Raw genomic sequence first — 22191 nt, forward strand, 5'->3', positions numbered from 1 at the left:
TAGCAAACTCTTTGCACAAACTATCATTCCCTCCAAAGACAATGTCATCAACAAAAACTTCAACAATCAGAATGTTATCATGATTAATTTTGAAGTACAGGTTACTATCAATAGTACCTTTGTTAAATCTTAGGTTCAACAAATACTTATCCAATCTGGCATACCATGCTCTTTGCGCAAGTGCTTCAGTCCATATAATGCTTTCTTCAACTGGCAAACCATATCTCCTTGATCAATCAACTCAAATCCATCTGGTTGCTTTATGTACACCTCTTCTTCTAGTTCTCCATTAAGGAATGTTGACTTGACATCCATCTGATAGACATTGAAATCCTTGTAAGCAACATAAGCAAGAAATAATCTAATAGCTTCAATCCTTGCCACTGAAGCAAAAGTCTCTTCAAAATAAATTCCTTCCATTTTAGGATATCCTTTGCAAACAAGTCTTGCTTTATTCCTAACAACTTAACCTTGCTCATTCAATTTGTTCTGGAAGACCCATTTGGTTTCAATTACATTGTTGTTCTTAGGTCTGGGAACAAAAATCCATGTATTGTTCTTTTCAATCTGCATCAATTCTTCTTCCATTACTTTTACCCAATGTTCACCTTTTCATGCTTCATTCACATCTTTAGGTTCAATCTTAGAAATCAAACAGTACTCAACTTGATCTTCAACAATTCTTCTTCTAGTCTGAACACCTTTATTTCTAGTCTGAACACCTTTATTTCTATCTCCTATAATCTGATTTTCAAAATGATTCAATCTTACATACCTGGGAGTCTTAGGATTTTCTTTATTTCCAAACTCTTGTTTTCTTTCTTCTACACTCAAGCACTAGTCTCTTCTCCTTGAGTTACTAGATATTCTAAAATGATCTGCACTTGATTATGTGTTTGAGGTTGTTTTCACTATCATTTTGATCATTTGAATCATATCCATAAGATCTATACTATCTCTCATTCCTTTCATCAACCTTGACACTTGCACTCTCAACTATCTTTCTCAGTCTCTTATTATAACATTGATAGGCCTTGCTTTTAGTATAATAACCAAGAAATATTCCTTCATCACATCTAGCATCAAACTTCCCTAGATCTTCATTCCTCTTTATATAACATTTACTTCCAAAAAATTTAAAATATTTAATAGTAGGAGCATGACCAAACCATAATTCATAAAGAGTTTTGTCGGTATCACCTTTGATATGCACTCGGTTAAGAGTGTAAACAACAGTACTTAAAACTTCTCTCCAATATACATGTGGAACATTTCCTTGCAACATCATTGTCCTAGAATCTTCTTGAATGGTTATGTTATTTCTTTCCACAACTCCATTTTGTTGAGGGGTTCTCAGAGCAGACAATTGTCTTCTTATTCCATGTTCCTCACAAAATGCATTAAACTCAATAGAAGTGAATTCACCACCTCTTTCAAATCTCAGACACTTCAGCTTCAAACCTATCTCAATCTCAACCATAGCTTTGAAAATCTTGAACTTCTCTAGAGCTTCAAATTTCTCCCTTAAGAAAGTAACCCAGATCATCCTTGAATAATCATCAATCATCAACATGAAATATTTGTCTCCTTGCAAGCTTCTAACTCTAGAAGGTCCACACAAATCAGCATGTGCAAGATCTAATAATCCATTTGAAAAATGCTTCTTTCTTCTGAAAGAAATTCTGGTTTGTTTCCCTAACTGACATTCCTTGCACATAGGGTTAACAGGTTTCATCAACTTAGGAAAATCTCTCATAGCCTGAGTAGAACTTATCTTAACAATGTTATCAAAATTTGCATGACACGTTATTCTATTCCACAGCCAACTTTCATCAATCTAAGCAATCAAACATGTTATACCAGCACTATTTAAGTGAAAGATGTTACATTTAGTCTTTGTACCTGATGCAATTTCAATTCCAGAGCTACCCAAGATTCTACATTTGTCATTCTTGAATTAAAGATCATATCCCTCATCAATCATCTTTCCAACACTCAAAATATTATGCTTTAGGCCTTCTACATACAATACATCATTAGTATTGTGCTTACCATCAAGAGAAATGGAACCTCTACCAAGGATTAAACCAGCTTTGTCATCATCAAACTTTACAACTCCACCTTCATACTTCTCCAAGCTCACAAATTTACTCTTATCACATGTCATATGATGAGAACATCCACTGTCTATCACCCATTCATATTTCTCTTCAACCTGTGCAGCCAAAGCTCTTTCCATGTTCATGCAGCTAGCAGAATCAGTTGGCATTGGATCATCTTCCTTGATAGCAATAAAGACCCATTCATTGTCACTTGCATTTCATTTATCAGATTCATCATCTAACACACTTTCATCAATAGCATAATAACATCTCTTGTAAAATTTAGGCTTGAAATTTTTTCTAGGAACTCTTTCCGAACACCTTGAGGCAAAATGACCATTCTTATTGCAAGAAAAAAATTTAAGAGATAATTTTCCTCCATACTTACCGGCTCCTTTGGGTAATCTCTTGGAAATCAGTGCTTCAAGCTCCTCAAGGTCTCACTCTTCTTCTTCAATTTATTTCCTCTCCTTCTCATATATGGACATACACCTTAAATAAATTTCTCCTGAATCATATCTCTACTTGTCCTTTCTAGAAATAGTGGCTTTAAATGCAGATTCTACCTTAGGAAGAGAATCACCAAACTCACTCAACTCAAAGGTTAAAATCTTACCAATCAACATGTCTCTAGTTACATTAGTCACAGTTTGGATCTCTTCAATAGCATCAACTTTGTGTTTGTAGGATGTGCGTAAAGATCTGATCACTTTAGCAATAATATCTAATTCTTCCAACTTTCCACCGACACATCTAATATTGCACACTAGTTCATTCACCTTCTACATAAAAGAAGTGATTTTCTCATCTTTACCAATCCTCAACATCTAATACTTTCCTTTTAGGTTCTACAGCTTAGCAATCTTCTCATAACTATCTCCTTTATGCACGTTTTCCAACTTCTTCAAGATGTCATGAACAATCTGCAATTCCATAACATTTGTTAGCTTGGAGTTAGTCATAGCACTCAACAATGCTCCGTTATCCCTAATATTACATTCAGCTTCCTTTATCTCATCCAAAGTTGAAGGACTGTTTGCAGGAATGGTATACTTGTTTTTGGTAATAGTCTAGTAAGATTTGCCAATGCATCTCAAATGACACTCAATGTGACTCTTTCAAAGAGAGTAGTTAGTACCATCAAATCTCGAATAGTCCTTCTTGTAAGGCGCTATCCCGGATCACCTCAAGCAGTTAAGACTCTTCATAGGAACCTTCTCTGATACCAATTGATGGAAATAGGGAAAAAAACTGAGAGGGGGAGTGAATCAGTTGTCAAAAAAACTTACACAACTTAACTTATTCTCAAATCTGATAATTAAGCATGAATAAACAACACATCATAAATATACATAACACCAAGATTTTTTATGTGGAAAACCCGGTCAAGGTAAAAACCACAATGGTAACCTACCAACAATATGTTGATACTTTGTTAGAAGTATATAAGTATTACAATGGGGAATGCACATGCATTCAAGCACACTACCTAGAGCTCACTACTCAAAAACAAGAAGGGCTACAACCTAAGGAAGACTCACTATCTTACAATTAGATTCGGATCACATTCAAAAGTAATGAAATAGAAAATAGTATCTCCTTGATGCTTGGTTACAGTTCTGGCTAAGCACATAACAACTTTCATCTTCTTCACACTTCTTCTCTGCCTCCGAAAGACTAATAAATTATTCGCACTTACTCACTCATTCACAACCACACTCAATTACAAAGATATTACATTTATTTATATATGTCATCAACCTTGTGAAGATCATCAAGGTTGGCTCAACACTCACCACCTAATTACAAAAATATAATCACACATGATACAATATCACATGCAGACCAAAACAATGTTGGCTAAGACATAGCATGGACACAAATTATCACCTTGAACACAATACACATCCAATAATTATGCATCAAACATCTGCAACATGCTACAAGCATCTAGTTGGACAAAAACATGAAGAACACTAACGCACTAGAGAAAATCATCAATCATGGGCTCAATAATCAATGCAGACCACCAACACAAAAGGCACACGATCTAGAAACATCCACAAGCATCATAAATTATTATAGCAATATCCTCATCAACACAAATTAGTAGAATCACATCATCATTATATTGAACCTCAAGAATACTAACTTCAATGATTGTCAACTTGGAAAAATCACTTGTGGAGCTCCAACCCAATGAACCACTTGAATTGAGGATACATATCAATGTTTCAAACATATCTCCAAATTGCATATTACAATGTGGAGTAATGCATATCAAAATACTGACACTTTATCACTACTGAACAACTAAAAACCAGCCACAACACAGATACCCATAACTCAAACAAATCTCCATGTGGACCTCTAAAAATTGCACTGAATAAACTATAGGCAATCCTCTATAGACCCTTTAATCCACACACTCTAATCATCATGATGCTGAGAAAACCAACTCACCAAACTTCACTGCAACACTATCACAGACAAAGAAATATGTTGACATCAATGACAACACATCTCTTAGATGTCTCTCAAGCACATGTTTGCAGCATACTTCCAACAATATCCAACAAATTCCAACTGTCATGTATAGTCATAGGGACCGAAAGCCATCACAGAGATAAAGAGATTATCCCATTTCAAATTGGGGTCTATTTAAGGGGGAGCAGAGCATTTTGGGGTGCCCTGGTCCTACAACAAATAGGACCAATTCAAAGAGAAATGGGAGGAAACTCCAATATGGGACCCACCAAATGTTGTTCATGACATCAAAGCTAGAGAATAGGGCCAAAATGAACCTAGAGAGGGGATGGAGATAGGACACACTAAAGTGGGAACATAAAAATGAGGTGTAAATTGGACCGGTTACAATTTATGATGCTATAATGACTAATAGATCCAAAATGAAATTGAATTCCAAAAGATTCTAAAAGGATCTATGACATGCATAAACCATTTTGTTTTCAAATGATAAGTGACCCAGATGGTACTCATTCTTGTACTTAAGATGAGAAAGCAACATAGTTATCTTTCATTCGAAGCAGTTACAATGATCATCATGATTGTTATAAAAATGCGATGTATATGCAAAGGACAATGTGGTTGAAAATATCATTCCCACTCTAGTGGAAGTATTTCTATAAATCCTACGGGCATTCTTGTAATGAGGGTTCAAATTTTTTTAATGAAAGTTCAACACTTTGGAAGAAGAAGCATTTGATAATCCCCTTTCTTATGAAAAATAGAAAAATATTTTAGAGTTTAGTAATTTGTCTTTGCGATCTGACCTTAGAATGTTTGCTCTTAGATTGGGCATTGGATTGTGCCTTTGTTTTCCTTTCATTTGCTTTACTTAGATTAATATTATCTATATCGTTTCGATCTCGAAACAATTATTGTTTACTAATTTCAACTTCTTTGTTTCATGAAATCTTTGTTTAATGGTTCATCTAGTGGAATTTACTTTTCTATTTTTCTCAGATTAGGGATTTAAATTATGCTACTTAGGGAATAATCTTTAAAGAATGGTTAATTATTGTGAAAATCAAAAGAGATCCCTTTGTTTCTATTGAACCTTGGTATATGCTTCTCGTCGGAGGATTTGAAAGTTATGTCCTATGTCTGAATTACTTTGTGCATTGTGTTCTCCTCTCATCAATGAAGGGTTGTGGTGTAATGTGTTCATCTCTAGGAATTGAATTTTCTTTGTGATTTTTACAAAAGGGGAATTAGAATGTTGTAAAATATTTGTATTAGACATTTAACCTCTATTTAGATATTTGTATCTCCCTCTCCTCTCTCTTTTTCATTCACCTCTTTGAACAAAGAGTCGACTTCTAAAATCTCTGAGGTTATTTCACAAAGTTAAAAAAGTCCCAAATCTATGAAACTTCTCAAGTGCTCTTATTTAAGGTGCAAGACTTCTTAAGGGATCAAAGATGGAAGATGAATGTGATCTCTCACCTCATGGGATAGTGTCAAGAGGCACCACAAGGTGAGTTGAGAGAAAGGAGGAGTGCCTTCTTCTGTAATAGGAGATCTTGCCATAATGTTAATGCTTGTCCACACACTCCAAAGGGGACACGATGAAAGGAAAAGAGGAATTAATTTAAAAAAATTGGAAGCAAAGCCCATGTCTCCAATAAAATGGGGTCTTTTCCAAAAAGGGATAAATTAATGAAAGGAGGACAAGGCAGTTGGTGTGAGAGATTAGAGTAGGTTAACCCCACTTAATTATGGATTACGATTGTGCATAAAATTAAGAAAGAGACTAGGTGAAGATTAGGGGGTAACGGAAAAATTTAGAGAATGTGACATTTGGGGGTTAATGGAAAAGTTTAGAGGATGTGACATGTGAGGATAATTAAATAATTTACTTATTTATTACCTAGGAGAAAAGGGGTATGGGTAATGGAAGGTAAAAAATAAATTAAATTAATTTTATTAGCCTAGGACATAGAAAAATAGGATAAATGTATTGGGATGGTGGTGAAAAATAATCAAACATTAATTGAACAATAAACTTATTATTTAATTAACTTTGAAGTCAAAATTAGGATGCATTTAGAGATTATTGTTTTTGGATAAAAGATGTAAGCCTAAAATCTATTATATATAATAAAATAACTATTACATAAGGAGATATATACTGCTAAAAGGAGAGGAATATACACCCTCATAATACTCAGAATAAGACACCCAAAACATGAGTGCAACACTATCATGCATCACAAAAATAATTTTAGAGATAAATTGACCAAATGTAAATGGTCAATTTTAGGTATCTACATGTTCAACCAATGATAGCCAAAGAGAGCCAAGAGCATAACCAAGCGAGACATTTTTTTACCAAAAGAATATGAAAGGCTTATTGGGTCAAATTCTCATGTGGGAAGTGTAGATGTCTACATATTCTCATGTCCCATAGAAATTCTTCAAATTTGGCACACGTTCCAACTCCAAAATCTTGGAAAAACCTTGTGCAAAGGAGATATGCCAAGGTTTGGGTTCAAATGGTCCTACAACATGATACAAGAATGAACACTAGAATAGGCTCAAAACACAACATGAAATAATGAGATTAAACAATTTTCTACATTACACTATCATATTTAATGTATTTGTAATCAAGTATGAGTGACATATTTGGAATACAAAATAAATTGTTTTTTCTCATATAATTATTTTCTTAGTTATACTTGGAATACAAAATAAATTGTTTTTTTCTCATATAATTATTTTCTTAGTTAAATTTATGTTGTTTGGATTTTAACAGTGGGATTTTATGTAGGGGGTATTAATAGACTTTGTAGCCATTGATATTTTATTTTATTTTTTATCTACGAATAATTCATTTCACTTGTATTGGGAGGGATAAAACACTTTATTTTATTCTTATATTTCTTAGTTGCTATTTTGAGTTTACTACATCAGAAAGCTTTTCCCTTTCTCTCATTCTTTCTTCAATTTTATTTCATCTATTATTTTATCTTTATATTTTTTATTAAAGTACATAAGCTCCCAAAATATATTATCTCATGGGGAATTCCTAAACTAGATCATTTAAAATTAAGAACAACATTTTGAATTAGAAATATCTCCAAGCATTGAAGAAACAAATCCAACCTTAATCATCTACTTCAAACATTGATTGTCATTTAATCAACCCAGTCATTTTACTTCAAACAATTTTATTCTAAATCTAAACCATCAATCAATCCTAAAATTAAAGTATCAATGCCTATGGCAATTTATCACAACACCATTTCAAAGATGGAGAAAATGTAAACACTTAATTTTCACTAATTCTCTTAATGTTGTGCATAGCATATAATCTTAATACCATGTCAACATTTTCACATTATCATTCCATGATAACTCCCATTTTCATTTATCACTGCAATTAATTAAGTCTTACTATTTAGTTAATTGGGCTAATGTACTTTTTTTTTTCTAAATTAAATAGATAATTTGATTTTCAACTTTCCTCCACAAATAATTATAAATCCTAGTTATACTCTCATATTCTATCATAACTCCACAATTTATTTTTATTTTTAATTCATGCACAACTAATTATTTAATAAATAAATATTAATAGCTAATTACACTCACCCATTTTAGAGCCTAGTTAAGAATCATCATAACTCCTTTTTTACTACTTTATTCAATTAATATTCTCTTGACATTCATCTAATATCAAACCTAATTGTTCACATCCACAATCAAATATCTCTAAATCCAAGTCATTCCCTCTTCAACAAAGAGAGAGAAAGAACATGAGTTTGATAGGGACATGCTCCAAAAAAAACTTGCACAATTCCTTAAGTAACCACATCTATTGCATCTCGAGAAAATGAACTTCAACATAGATGATTTTGTGTTGGTAATGTAGGAACTCCCTATATCTCGATGTATGGTTATGTTTGACTTGTAATCATGCGCATCTCTTACATTCTATAAACTTGGAATTTTATAAAACATGATCTTTCTATTATTCATAGCATCTTTCCCTTCTACCATCCCATCATGTTTTTCCTTCTCTTGGGGTATCTTATCTTTACCCTTAGAGAAAGGGACATCACCTTAGCTAATGTTCCCATTCTATATAGATCACTTTATTTTTTCTTACTCTTACCACTTTATCATTGGCATCTAGTTTATTAATTATTATCTTACATATTGATCATTTGTCCTTCTCTTAAGTGCAACATTTTCAATTCTTGGGGAAATCTCCTTACAAATACTTTATTCTAGGTACCCTACTATCACTCCAACTTATTAAATTTTGTGTTCTCTCGTCATCTAATTTTCCTTAAATTGGTCATCTCTCTCATTTGGTCAATTAATTTGAGGCAGGCATACTATATACACAATTCACATGATTATTTTGTGGTGTTATCACTTGGCCTAGCTTGGCCCCTTTTACAATTTGGGTGGCCACCACATATAGATAGGAATGGCACCTACATTGTCACATTTTTATTTAGATTAGGCTTAATCCATTAGGTGGTGACCTCATAACCATTATCACTTTATGAGTTTTACATTTTGGCTTGGAATGACTCATTTACTTGATAACAACAATCGTGTCAATCTCTCTCACTTTCCTATAGCTTAGTAGTCATAATATAACCACACATGTATGTATGCGCGTGCGCGCCCACACACACACACACACACATCTATACAATGAATTTCATCATATATTAGTTTAGCATTATTTTTTCACTTGGTATCACCAACTTAATGCACACACACCTATACAGTGTGTTTCATTATTCATTACTTTAGCATTATTTTTCACTTAGTGTTTGATGCAAGAGGGTAAACACACAAAAAACACTCTCTCACATACAACAAAAAAAAATCAAATTCTTCTTGCAACTTCAGTAATGAAAGGATTATTTTCACAAATATTCCAATACATATTATTGTAGCCTTATGGGCTGATAAATACAAATAAAAAATGATTTAAAAACTAATCTACAAGAGCATACATTATCATGAAAAATTTACAAAAAAAATCCTTCAAATTGTTATTCTTTCTTTGTGAATCTTCTCCTTCGACCTGCAAATTTCAACTAAAACTATTGATTCTATCAACTATGGATTCACAAATCCATTTGTTTCTACAATAAAATATTCAAACCTAGAAATATATTGGTTCCAAGTCCTCTCCCAAAAATCTATGCCCAATTCCTTCTCCCTTCAAATCTTGTCAGTAATACCAATTTGAAAGTTACCAATATTAAACTCAAAAGAGTTTTATTTATTGAGATTTGTGTAACTCCCAAGGAGTTACACCCAAAAAAGGAAAAAAGAATAATTATAAATTTTATAAATTGCATTTGATGTACTAAAGGCATTTTCAAACCCACTTTAAAAATTGCCAAGATTAGGTGCCAACTGAACTCCCACTCCTCACAAATAGGGACCCAATATAGAAAAAGATAGTGAACTCAATATGGGCACCCAGATTCTCCATTGCTATAGTTTAGGAGCATGTAATGAGTTGTCAAAAAGTATAATCTCCCAACACCCATGCCAAAATGGACAAATTTGAATTACAAACTTCAAAACTGCCTCCTACATTATCCCCCACACCATAATTTGTAACATTAAAATAAAGACCAATTGTTTGATATAATAATTTGGCCTAATATTGCAATTCATTCTTCAACTACATAATTTACTAAACCTAATGAAATTAAAATACTTTCTTTTGGTTGATGAGGAATGCTATTGAAGATGGATTCTCTTGCATCAACGTCACCAACTTAGTAAAGTAGGAGCAAAATATAAGGATATGAACTATCTAATTTATAATATCCACCTTATATTTCTACACTTGTTTTGGTTTTCATTCCCTAGACATGTTTGAAAAAAAATTGACCTAATTCCTAGCCTTTTGTTGATTACAAAAAGATATTGCTTAGAGACCTAAACTTAGGAACACCTTACCAAATAACTTGAGAACTTTCAACATATAAATCCTCAAGGATACTGTTGTTAAGTGGGCACTACTAATTTTGATCAAATGTGAAAATGTGATTTTTGATGATTATTAATGGCCTTACTACATTGATGATAGATGTCTCACCTCAGAGTTATTATAAACCTTATGTTTTCCTCCATTTGCAAGAAAGAACTCAATTGGAAAGCTTACTAGCATGTTTTTTTCTCAACAAAGAACTAACACATTTCAAATGATTAATAAGACTCTATTGCCAACTAAGGCATCAATATAGATTTCTAATAATTAAATTTTTAAATCCCTTAGAGCCCTTGAAACCATGGATTCCTTGTGTGAATCCTCCATTATCTTCCTTTGAAAGCCCTAGGTTGACATTTCCCCTCTTACCATTGAATCCATAGCTAAAATCCTTGTTATAGACTAAATCTCTAATATAGCTTTCTCTATTCAAATCTAAACCCTTTTAATATCCTATCATGTCCATCATTTTCTTTGTTGTAATCGTCATCACCCTATTTATCCTCCATCATTCACACACCATTATTATAAAACTTTCTCTCTAGGGTTTATGTTTTTTATCACTAATTTTGTGTACACATCACCACTAATTTTCTACACATAGTTAACTCTTCCTATTATGCAACTCTTGGGGTTGGAATGCACCACCTAAGGGATTGACTAAAACAATCTCCTAAAAATCATGTTCATTTTGTATTGTTCCCCAACTTTAGCTCAAAATGTACCAAATTTGGATCACCTAGTGAAGATTCTAGGAGTGAGAAAGGGATTAATGATTTTTCTAACAAAAATTCTAATAATTTCATAGGTATTTAATGTTGGAAGTATGTGTTGTTGTGGTTGTCATTGATGTCAAACTTGTTGTTTCAGATAGGTGTTGGTCTAGAATGTTTGTGGTGTAGAGATATCTTGTCGTGTTGGTGTTCATTGGTTGTTCCAGAAGTATTCAGGTCCAAAAAGTGTTGTCGATGTTGTTTGTTATTGTTATCTTCTTTGGATGTAGTTTTGGTATCATGGATATGATAGTTATGTCATCTGGAAATATCTTTGTGTTCTCTGAATGTTGTGGCATTGTTCATAGCTGGTTGTGATATTCTATGTTAGACCTATCCTTAGGTTTGAATATGATTCGTGGAAGATTTTTTGATGTGTTATGGGTCTCATCGTAGTGTGTGGAGATCCAGATTTGAGTTAAATTGCATTGGAGAGTATGTTTTGACCATTAATTTCTTATATGGATGTGTAGCATGTTGATATTTTGTTTGTTATGTTTTGATGATTGTGGATCAATGAATTGATCTTTGGAAGATGTTTTTTGGTTCCCTCTTTCTCTTGGAGTGGATCAACGTGTGTTTTTTTGGTCCGGAAGGTATATTTTGGTTCAAGACGACTTGGTTCAAGCTTTGGTGATCTATCTTGTATATAAGGAATATGTTCATGATTGGGTTGAGTGCAGTAGAAAAAGAAAAGTGTGGAATGAGAGAAGAACAAAGAGAGTGGGAAGGATAGAGGAAGTGTGAGAAAGAAGAAGAGTTGTGTTTGAATGATATGCAAGTTGTGGCAAAGTTGTGAGACAAGTGTTGAAAATTGAAGTCTGAGTTGTGTGTGTTGATGTTGGTCGCTTGATGCAGAGTTTAAGGACAATTTCATGATTAGGAGATCCTTTTCAATTCATTTTTGTATCTTGCCATGTTGTAGTTAGCTTCAAGTTTTGCAAGTCCTCTTTTGTATCTTAACCCAAGTGCAGTTAGCCTTGGTTTGCAAGCTCGAAGCAATGAGCTCTTTTTGTAATCTGATATACATAGTGGATATATTATGTGGGCAAGTGCTCACTATGATTTTTCCATATTTGGATTTTCCACATAGAAAATATTGGTGTTCATGTGTTGGATGTGCATTCTTGATTAATTGTTTATATGTCGTATTCATTTTTTTCAATACTAATTCACCCCCCACCCCTCTCAGTCATGCCTTGGGTTCAACATTAACAAGTTTGAACACAAGGTCCAAGACCTATCAAGCAACATTACCCAATCTAAATAAGCAACAAGCCCAAATTTATAAAGTTCTCTATTTCAAACCAAAAACACAATAGACCATTTTCGAGCCACCTAATTCATTTGTAGCATCAAATTTGCAAAATTCCAAGTGTTTCCCCTCCGCTTCACCATTTCTTTGTTGCAACTTAATCAATTTACCAAACTCCTATACTTGTGTATATCATATTTTCTTAGTTTCTCTTATATGCTTTTTATATTTCATGTTAAATTTTATTTAATTTAAATAGATACAATATGCAAAAATTAACCTATATCTTAGGTGAAACACTTGAGAAGTATGATAATGAAGAATTTAAAAGAATATAACTTAGCAAAATTGAAATTTCAAAAGAATATATAAAAGTGGCATACTATATGATGCTCATTAGGTTCACCTTAGTAGAAGTGTTTAACATAAAATTACTTTGGAAAAAATTATTGAGTGTTAATAGCTTCATCTCCTAAGACCAACATAATAATTAACTCTACATTGATGGCTCCTTTAATGTGAGCCCAATGTGCATTATTGATAACTCAATGATGAACGGATAGTACCAAACCGGTACTGAGAGGGGGGGGTGAATCAGTACAAGCAAAAACACAATCCTAAACCGGTTTGTCAACAGACATTGTGCATAGGCAGACAGATAGTAACTCCGGTCTTAAACAGATTACAACCGACAAAACCCAGAATAGCTGAGACAAGCATAAACCGGTTGACACTTATCTTCTCATACAATCTAATACTTCATTTCCATTTCACCCTAGTGTATGAACAGGTCATCTACCATCAAAGATATATATAAACAACTAGATCAACAAGATTCACCACTTGATAGAAAACAACATAGCATCACATGAAAAAGACATCACATATGACACACATATTTTTCACGTGGAAACCCAACTGGGAAAAACCACGGTGGGGATGAATACCCACAAGCTGTCTTTGAACTCTTTAGAAGTCCGCTCTATTAGGAGCCTTGTCCGGTTAAAGACTGATACAAGAGGTTTTGTTAGGAACCGATCCTGTTAGGGATCACCCAGTTAAGGGATGGCTAGAATACCCAGCTAAGGGTTAAACCCTATTAAAGGTTGTTAGGGGTCCCACAGATACTGAGAGGGGGGGTGAATCAGTATCTAACTGGTAATAAGAATTTCTTAAGTTAAAACATGCAGAACATAATATAACAATGTACCGCTATGCAAGAAATAATGCAATAAACAGAACCAAGAACATCCACATGAAAAGTACACCATAACACAAGATGTTAACGAGGAAACCCGGTGTGGGAAAAACCTCGGTGGGATTTGTGACCCACAATATTCACTCACTGGCCAATAAGAGAATATTACTTACAATAGGGGCCTACACATGCAGGAAGGCCAACTTCCTAGAGCTCACTGCTCAAAGGGAAGTCACACTGACTTACAAATAAGGATTATACCAATCCAATAACTTGTACTGCTTTACAATAGCATCTTCAATGCCAGATTCACTACCGGTTCCTGCTCTATTCTTTACATGTACCCTTTGACCTATATTTCACACATTAGGTCTGCCTAATATTTTCCTTAATGCTTCTACTGCACTTATACAAATGTCTACAATGATCTCCTTTATATATAAGAGTCATTTTACAATTTTCCAAGTTGGCTTACAATAATAAACAAAATATTGTATAATAGAAATCCTATCGATCTTTGTGCCGGTATACTTCTTTTCTTCTGTGTCGGTATCGGTGTCCTGAGTGTCGTTGTAGAGTGTGATCTGCTAATGCCGGTGTAATGCTTTGCCGGTATAATGTCTTGTCGGTGCCATAGGATTGCAAGGTTGCCATCAATGACAAAACCTTCAATCACATACAATGTCTCATTGGAGTGTGCATATGCCAACAATCTCCCCCTTTGGCATTGATGGCAACACTCATGAGAAATTTCAAAAAGTATCCAAAAATGTGTAGTCCAAAAATGTTACCAAAAATGTGAGAGCTCCCCCTGAGCATATGATTCCTGTGTTTTGAATTTTCTCATCCCACTACTCCCCCTTTGGCATCAATGACAAAGGTTGTCAAGATGTCAGTAGAGTTTGTAGTTTCATCTATCCATAACCTCAACCTTGTAGCTGGGTAGTTATAATCTGAAAAAGATCTCCCAAAATCAAGTTTATACTAACCATAAACTTCTTACTATCATTTATTGTTGTCTCAATTCTCTTCTCTGTATTGGTGAGATGCTGCAAATGCTTTGCCGGTGTTTTGCTGCCCTGTGTTAATGTCTCAGAAATTTCCTTTCGCAGAGATGCTAAATAGTCCAATCTTGGACTTAGTTTAGATCTCAAATGTTTTGCCTTATTTATTATTCTTTCTTTCTCTCTTTCCAATTTGAGTAGTTCTTCCTCAAAATTTTCTATCTTCTCTTCAAAAACTGATAGTGTATCAGGTGAGTTGACAAAGTTGTCTGCAAGTTTATTTATCTCATCCTGTGCCTTGCTCATTTTCTTGTCAATATCTACAGTCAAAAAGTATGTTTTATAGGTATCTTTATACAGATTTTTGTATTCTTTCAACAAATTACATAGTTCTGGTAGAAGTGTGTCAAAATCTCTATTACACTTCTTTATTTCCTCATCAAAGAATTTATGTTTTTCAATTTCTACCTTATCCTTCACTGACTCTTCCTTTATTTTCTGAATGTTTTCTGAGATATATTTACACAATGTATCCAATTGTCCTAAAGAATCTTTATTATCTATATTACAGTTGGGAGCTATTACCTTCAAAATTGGTATGGAATCATCAATTGCTTTGTAAGCCTGTGAGTTGCAGTCAGTTATTTTCTTGATAGAATCAAGTAATACCTCAGTCACATTTGTTGATTTGAATGTTGATGATGATCCAACAATCTGAGTACCGGTGGAAGTAACCAAGCTTATATTGACCTCTGGTAGGTCAGTTTGTGTCTGCATTTCTTTAAGCACTGGTTTTCCTACTTCACTAGTTACCGGTGGCACTATTTCCTTATGTACCTATTCCAGTTGATGTTGTTCCGGAGCCTTTAGCTCTGTTGGTTTCTCTGTATGTTGTATTGTCTCAGTCTGTGACTCAGTCTCTACCTTTTTCTCTTTATCTTCTGTCAGGTTCTCTATTTCCCCTGCTACCGAAGGCTCATTAGCCATATCTGGCTTATCAGTTGTATCTTTGTCTACTACTATGTTGATCTTCTGAGTATCAACATCCACAGTGTATAGGACTTTAGAATTAGGATTGTTATCCTCTACATCCATACACTCGGCTGTTGGTTGATCTTCAGTAGTTGTTATTTTCACCGGTGGAGTATTTAAAGAAGGTCGGGGTAGGTTGTCTTTAACTTTGATGCTTGGTGGTCCACCAACTTTACCTTTCCCCTTGTCTCTATCTTTCTGATATACCTTTATAGGTTTAGGGTTCCTATACTCTTCTTGTTTTTCTTTTTCAACCAGGAATATATCCCATCCATCTTCTATTTCCTCTGTCACTTCATTAACTCTTCCTGCCATTAGTGAAATATGTCGGTGTGCAGTAGAGAATATTGACCAGTTTGCTTGAGCAATCAAATCATCAATTTCTTTTGGAGAGTTTACCGGATATACAGCAAGTAGCTTCTCAATTTTTATTTTCTTATCCAATTCTATCACTGCTTGTCTTTTTGCCTCAAGTCTTTTGAATAATTCATCAGGAATTTCATTTACTACTTCCATCAAAAATTTCTTGTACATGTCCATATGCAATATAACACTGTTCTCAACTTGCTCTTTCTCATCAGTTGTTAGAGTGTCATAGATTTTCTCTATGTTCTTCAATCTACCTTCCTCTATGATTTCATTTAGCAGTATATCAAGAGGGGCCAAGTCTCTATTTGTCCTTTTCTTCTTCTTAGGTGTCAGTTTCTTCTTTGGTGTGGCCTTTCTAACCAGAGATCTCACTGCTTGTTGTTTTTGCCTTGTTCTCCTAGGTGAAGGTGTGGTTGCCTGTGAGGGATCTCTTTTTCTTACAACTCTTTTAAAAGTTGCTGGCATGTCACCTTTCGAAGAAGTACCTACCGATGATAGGTGAGTTTCAGGTTGTGGAGCTGCCAACTCATCCTCTGTTATGCCAGTTTTCTTCAATACATTTCCTTAATGGCTTTTGCTTGTCTAGACCCTTTCCTTACAAATGTCTCAACCTTCTTTACTCTTTTCTTTGATTGTATTTGGCTTTCTATAATCTCAGCACTACCAAATACTTCTTCCTTAGGTTCATTAGGGGCTTCTAGAAGTGCTTTAGCATATGTTTCAACTATGTGATCATCTATTTCATAGCCCATCTCGGTTACCCAAATTGTCCTTGGGATGACCGCTTCCATCCAAATTTCATCTTTCTTAATGACAAAGCATATATCATCTTTGTATTTGTCTACTATTTTCTGAGATAACCTTACTCTTTTCTTCATTTTGGTCTTTAATGCTTGGAAAAAGTCATGAATATTGTTTTCCTTGTTCTCACCCATGTTATTGAATAGTTCAGTCAATTATTTTCCTACCGGTATGTCATATCCAAGTTCTTTGTAACCTATACCGAGAACCTGTTTTGTTATGTGTAGCATTAGGCATACTAACAGATTTCAAAATCTAAAAGTTCCTTTCTTGTCCTTCTTGATCTTTCCAAGGTTGTCAATTAGTTCATCCTTTAACCACTCACATATGTCAATTTTTGCATTGTCTATGACCATGTCATAAGCACTCTTAATGCATAAACTTGAAACTGAATTAAGTCTATTAGCATGAGTAGCTTTATAACCTAATATCATACTGATGAATCTCACATTGATATCTTTTACATCATTAACCCTTAGAGACCTCTTGTCGAATGTTGCACTAGTTAGGTTTATAACTAGGTCATTGGGAACCTTCTTGGTTTTATCTGGTCTCTTACCGGTGCTCGGTAACCCTGTGATAGCTTTCACAGCTTCCTTGGTGATCTTATGGATTGAATCTAACCAGAAAAATTCTCCATGTACCCTGCTTAAAACTATCCTAATCACATCCTTTGGAAATTTAGGAATGCTAAGGATTTCTGTAAATCCTAGGGTCTCAATGATCTTGTGTTCATCTTTAACATTGCCGATATTATCACATATCATGGTTTTAATTTCCTCATCTCCTAACTCTTCAATGTTGCAGTGGATGTACATTCTGGGGTCTTCAGCATATACAACTCCCTTAGGAATTTGAGAAAAAACACCTAAGGAATCATCCTTCTTTGCTATCTCGGGAACTAACTGAAATACGGGCTAGGTCTTTTTATTACTTCAACAACAGTAGGGTTTGATATGTATTCAATTGCAGAGGTGGATGCCATGATTAAATACCTTTTACTACCTTGGATGGATGATTGCTTGGAGTGTGCTTGCTTCTTGCTTGAAATGCCTTAGCTCAGAATCTTCACGCTCTCTGAAAATTTGAAATCACGGTGAAATGAAATGGAGCCAAAACCTTACTTTTATAATGTCTTTTCACCATCTACCACATTAATTGCATGCTGGTTAAGTATTCACTTAACATTGTTTGCCGATAATAGATAATTTTCAACTTCTTATCTCTAACCGAGGGAATAATTAGCACATGTATCAATAGATTGTCAAATCCTCAAGGAAATTTTCTTCAATTAGATGAAGAAATTCCTGTCAGTAAAGCACTGTTCTGTCCTTCCGGTGAAGCATCACTCTGTCCTGTCAGTGAAGCATTGGTTTGTTCTACTGGTGGAGGAGTATTCCCAATATTTAGATCTGCTTTTATAATCCATTGTTTTGAGAATTCTTGCTTAACCTCTTCAACTTTTTCTTTACCTTTCAAGCTAGCACTTTTGTTGTCTACCGGTGTTCCTTTACTTCTACAAAATTTAGCAATATGCCCAATCTTGTTACATGCATAACAAGCTACATTATTCTTCTGAATAGCTTTCCCATAACCTATGCCAGTTTGTGTTTTGCATTGATTTGATAAATGTCCAAATCTTTCACAAACATAACATCTCACATTCATTCTATAGTTTTCAGAGTTGTGACCAACTTTGTTGCATTTTGAACATTGACTGGTGGGTGTGTTGATATTTTGATAATTCCTAAATCTACATTCATTTTCTCTATGACCATACTTATTACAGTTAAAGCATTTTCCATTGAATTTATAAGCATTAGGTTGTCTTACCGATTTGCTGTGATCCTGAGTATTTGCAGTATCGGAGCTTTCACCAACTTCAAAGCCAATTCTAGAAGTGTCACCTTTAGGTTTTTGATTCTTCAGCAAGGTACCAAGTTCCTATAAGCTTTTCTTGAATTTTTCTTTGTGTTGATTTGCAGTTTCCAGTTCTCTTTCCAAGATTTATTTTTGTCTCATCAGTTCATTTAAGTCATTCTGAGTATACATCAGATCTATCTTCAATATGTCATTTTCATAGCTAAGTCTTGTGTTCTCATTTGCTGCATCACTTAGTCTTCTGGTCAATTCTTCTTCATTCTTCTTCCTGTCCTCAATCTCTTTGCAAAATCTCATAGTCATATCATGCATTTCATTTTTTGTTGTCATGATCTCTTGTTTCAACTTGCTTATCATATCATTAAGTGATTCCTTTTCATCATTCTCATTTTGCAATTTTTCACAAAATTCTCTTCTCTTATTTCTTGCAACAGTAAAATTTTCTTGAAGTGCTTGAATGATATCCTGAGCTGCCCTTAAATCATCTTCTAATTTGATATTTTTCAATTTCTCTACATCATAGTCTATAAGAGCTCCTTCAAGTTGCTTCATCAGATTTTTCATCTTTATTGGTGTCAAGATCTTCCTCAAGTTGTTAGGCTTCTGAAAATAGAGGACCAAGCTCTGATACCAATTGTTAGGGGTCCCACAGATACTAAGAGGGGGGGTGAATCAGTATCTAACCGGTAATAAGAATTTCTTAAGTTAAAACATCTAGAACATAATATAACAGTGTACCGGTATGCAAGAAATAATGCAATAATCAGAATCAAGAACATCCACATGAAAAGTACACCATAACACAAGATGTTAACGAGGAAACCCAGTGTGGGAAAAACCTCGGTGGGATTTGTGACCCACAATATTCACTCACTGGCCAATAAGAGAATATTACTTACAATAGGGGCCTGCACATGCAGGAAGGGCAACTGCCTAGAGCTCACTACTCAAAGGGAAGTCACACTGACTTACAAATAAGGATTAACTAATCCAATAACTTGTAATGCTTTACAATAGCATCTTCAATGCCAGATTCAGTACTGATTCCTGCTATGTTCTTTACATTTACCCTTTGACCTATATTTTGCACATTAGGTCTACCTAATATTTTCCTTAATGCTTCTACTACACTTATACAAATGTCTACAATGATCTCCTTTATATATAAGAGTCATTTTACAATTTGCCAAGTCGGCTTACAATAATAAACAAAATATTGTATAACAAAAATCCTGTCAACCTCTGTGCTGGTATACTTCTTTTCTTTTGTGTCGGTGCCGGTGTCCTGAGTGTTGGTGTAGAGTGTGATCTACTTATGTCAGTGCACTATCTTGTCGGTGTAATGCTTTGCCGGTATAATGTCTTGTTGGTGCCATAGGATTGCAAGGTTTCCATCAATGACAAAACCTTCAATCACATACAGTGTCTCATTGGAGTGTGCATATGCCAAAAAAGGTTACCTTGTTAGAGGATTTCAAGAACTCAATGGTTTTGAGTCACCCTGTTAAAAGATTTACAGTAAGTTGGTTAAAGCTACCCTACTAAGGGATTTCCCAACTATTGAAGTGGTTAGAGATCAACAGGTATTACAATGATCTGGTAACAACACTCAATGCCAATGCAGATCCGCTTTAGCTCCTCTTCACCTTCTGCACTTACACTCTGTAGGTATCACTTCTCTCTTCTGGTCTAGCAAGAATCATGTATCTCTTCTCTTGGATACACACACACAACTTTTGCCAACAACCTCAGAAAGAAACACAACATCGACCTTATAGGAAATAGATAGATCGGTAGCATAAACCCTAAACCCTAAACCTGTTAGGTTAAGCAATTCAAACGGTTCAATCCTGATCGTTGAGCATATTGCATTAAATGCAACAGTCTTGAACCAATCTCAAGACATTCTCCATCGTTCGTTTTCCACTTATTTCATGGCAGTTGATAACCCATCACATGTTATCACTATTTATGGACTTCGCACATTCCCGAGGTAGATAGGAACAATCTCCTTCATACAAGATCCTTCACGCGCACAAGGCTGACTTAGCAACACGATCTGTTCTTCCTTGCAATGCTAACTCATCACACAAAGTCACCGATTGAGTCACACAGGCTTGAGGCACTTCAACCGGAAACCCTGAAGTTGAGACTACCAACCTATAGTCATACAAAGCTTCCATGTGCCGGTTCCCATAACCACATGTCGGTTCACCTTAAACAAACACACTACTTCACTTTGGCACAAATGTTGGTTCACAGTGTTATACCAGTTCTCACATATACCGGTTCTCTCCTCTTCAGTATATTGACATCAATGACAATCATACAATGTCATCATGTCCTCATACCGGTTCACATAATGCCAACAATCTCCCCCTTTGGCATTGATGGCAATATACAAAGATATCTCTCCGCTTCACATCTTCTCCCTCAATTTTTGCAGATATCTTCTCTGCTTCACTTCTTCTCCCCCTTTGACAATAATGCCAAAGTGGAGGCACAAGCTTCCTTGTTCCATTATGCTGCTCCCCATGAGGAGTAGCATCCTTCAACACATCAATCCTGAAGAAAAATTTGACTATGCAATACTTGATTAATGTGGAGCATATACCTTTAGTTTACCTCTTGAAGGGGCAGGACCCCTAATTCACCTCTTAAGTACATAAATGTAGCCTTTGGGAGAGGCTTGGTGAATATGTCTACTAACTGTTCCTTACTAGAAACATGTTCCAATGCAATCTCTTTGTTCTGAACCTTTTCCCTCAGGAAATGATACTTAAGCTCAAAGTGCCTGGTTCTAGAATGTAAAACTGGATTCTTGGAGATGTTAATTGCACTAGTATTGTCACAAAGTATACTTACCAATTTAGATACAGGAACTTTGAAGCCATTCAATACATGCTTTATCCAAATTGTCTGAGTGCAGTTTATGAAAGCTGCAACATACTCTGCTTCCACTGTAGACTGAGAGATACAACTCTGCTTCTTACTCATCCATGAGACCAGTCTACCACCGAAAAAGAATGCACCACCGGTTGTGCTCTTCTGGTCATCCACATTACCTGCCCAATCAACATCTGTGAATACTTTCAAGTTGAATCCCTGCTATATGGATACCACAGTCCATAATCAATAGTTCCCTTCAGATACCTAAGAATCTGCTTGACTACAACCAAGTGGGATTCTCTTGGGCTTTTCTAGAACCTTGCAGTAATGCCAACTGCATGTGCAATATCTGATCTGCTATGCACTACATAATGCAACTTACCAATC

The sequence above is a fragment of the Cryptomeria japonica genome, chromosome 4 (assembly GCF_030272615.1).
Source record: "Cryptomeria japonica chromosome 4, Sugi_1.0, whole genome shotgun sequence".
In the NCBI taxonomy this organism is placed as follows: Eukaryota; Viridiplantae; Streptophyta; class Pinopsida; order Cupressales; family Cupressaceae; genus Cryptomeria; species Cryptomeria japonica.